The following is a 2883-nucleotide window of genomic DNA, read 5'->3' on the forward strand; positions in this document are numbered from 1 at the left end:
AAGAGTTACATATGTAAGTATCATTAACAAAATACAAGAGATAGAAGAGAGAAATATCAGTTGTAGAAGATACTGACACAACTGTCAAAGAAAAATCAAAATATAAAAAACTCCTAGCCCAAAGAATCCAGGAAATTCAAGACACAATAAAAAGGCCAAATTTAAGAATAATCAGAATAGAAGAGAACAAAGATTCCCAGCTCAAAGGACCTGAAAATATCTTCAACAAAATTGTAGAAGAAAACTTCCCCAACTTAAAGAAAGAGATGGCCATAAAGATACAAGAAGCCAATAGAACACCAAATAAATGGCACCAGAAAAGAAAATCCTCTCTTCACATAATAATAAACACTAAATGCACAGAACAAAGAAAGAATATTAAAAGTTGCAAGGGAATAGGGCTAAGTAACATACAAAGGTAGACCTATCAGAATGTCACCATACTTCTCAACAGAGACTATGAAAGCCAGAGAGCCTGGCCAGAGGTCATGCAGACTCTAAGCAAACACAAATGCCAACCCAGGATACTATACCCAACAAAACTCTCAATCAACAGAGATGGAGAAACCAAAATATTTCAGGACAAAACCAAATTCAAACAGTATATATCTACCAATCCAGCCATACAGATGATCCTAGAAGGAAAACTCCAACACAAGGAAGGTATCTGCACCAAAGAAAGGACAAGATATTAAGCAGCTCACAACAGAGCCAAAAGGAGAGAACCACATGCATATAAAGCCACCTACAAAAACAAACATAACAGGAACCAATGGTCATCTCTCTTTAATATCTCTGCTTATTAATGGACTCAACTCACCTGTAAAAAGACATAAGATAATAGACTGGATATGCATACAAGATGCAGCATTTTTCTGCATACAAGAAACACACCTCAATAACAAAGACAGACTATATCAGAATAAAATGCTGGGAAAAGATCTTCCAAGCAAATGGTCCCAGGAAACAAGCAGTAGTTGACATTCTAATATCCAATAAAATAGACTTTCAGCCAAAAGTTATCAAGCATGATGAAGAAGGACACTTCATATTTATTAAGAAGAAAATCCATCAAGAAAAGTCTCAATCCTAAATGTCTATGAACCAAATGCAAGAACACTTTCATGAAAGAAACATTACTGAAGCTCAAAACACACATGGAACCCCATTAAATGATAGTGGGAGACTTCAACACCCCACTCTCACCAATAGACAGGTCATTGAAACAGAAACTAAACAGACACAGTGAAACTAAAAGAGGTTATGGAATAAATGGATTTAAGAGAAATCTACAGAACATTTCACCCTAAAACAAAAGAATACATCTTCTTAGCACCTCATGGTACCTTCTCCAAAATAGACCATATAATTGGTCATGAAACGATCCTCAATGGATACAAGAAGATTGAAATAATACCATGCATCCTATCAGATCACCATTGTCTAAGGTTGACCTACAGTAACAGCAAAAACTATAAAAAGTCCACATACACGTGGAAACTGAACAGTTCTTTACTCAATGACAACTTGGTCAGGGAAGAAATAAAGAAATTAAACAATTCCTAAAATTTAATGAAAATGTTGACACATCATACCAAAATTACGGGACACAGTGAAAGCACTGCTAAGAGGAAAGTTCATAGTATTAAGTGCCCTGGTTAAAAATCTAGAGAGCACATATACAACCATCAAACCCAGACACCTTTGCATATGCCAGCAAGATTTTGCTGACAGGGCCCTGATATAGCTCTCTCTTGTGACACAATGAAAGCAGTTCTAAGAGAAAAGTTCATAGAATTAAGTGCCCTGGTTAAAAAACTAGAGAGCCCATATACAACCACCAAACCCAGACACCTTTGCATATGCCAGCAAGATTTTGCTGACAGGATCCTGATATAGCTCTCCCTTGTGAGGGTATGCCAGTGCCTGGCAAATACAAAAATGGATGTTCACAGTCGGGAACACAGGGCCCCTAATGTAAGAGCTAGAGAAAGTACCCAAGGAGCTAAAGGGGTCTGCAACCCTACAGGAGGAAGAACAATATGAACTAACCAGTACCCCCCAGAGCTGTGTCTCTAGTTGCATATGTAGCAGAGGATGGCCTAGTCGACCATCAATGGGAGGAGAGGCCCTTGGTCTTGCAAAGATCATATGTCCCAGTACAGGGGAATGCCAGGGCCAGGAAGCAGGAGTGGGTGGGTTGGGGAGCAGGGTGGGGGTAGGGTATAGGAGACTTTCAGGATAACATTTGAAATGTAAATAAAGAAAATATCTAATAAATAAAAACTAGAGAGATCTTATGTAACAACTTAATAGCACATCTGAGAGCTCTAGAACAAAAAGAAGCAAACTCACCCAAGAGGAATAGAAGGCAGGAAATGTCAAACCCAGGGTCCAAATCAACCAAATAGAAACAAAAAAAGTCAATACAAAAAAATTATCAAAACCAGAAGCTAGTTCTTTGAGAAAATCCACAAGATAGATAACCCCTAGTCAAATTAACTAAAGGGCTGAGAGGCAGTATCCAAATCAACAAAATCAGAAATTAAAAGGAAGACATAACAGAAATGGAGGAAATTTTTAAAAAAAAATCAGATCCCACTGTAAAAGCCTATACTAAACAAAACTAAAATTTAGGTGACATGAATGGGTTTCTAGAAAGATACCACATACGGAAGGTAAAATAAGAGCAGGTAAAGTATCTAAACAGGCCCATATCACACAAGGAAATAGAAGCCATTAAAATCCTCCCAACCAATAAAAGTCCAAGGCCAGATGGATTTAGTACAGAATTCTACCAGACCTTCAAAGAAGACTTGATAGCAATTTTCCTCAAATTCTTCCATGAAATAGAAACAGAAGGAACACTACCTAACTCATTCT

The sequence above is a fragment of the Mus musculus genome, chromosome 7, assembly GCF_000001635.26.
Source record: "Mus musculus strain C57BL/6J chromosome 7, GRCm38.p6 C57BL/6J".
Classification (NCBI taxonomy): Eukaryota; Metazoa; Chordata; class Mammalia; order Rodentia; family Muridae; genus Mus; species Mus musculus.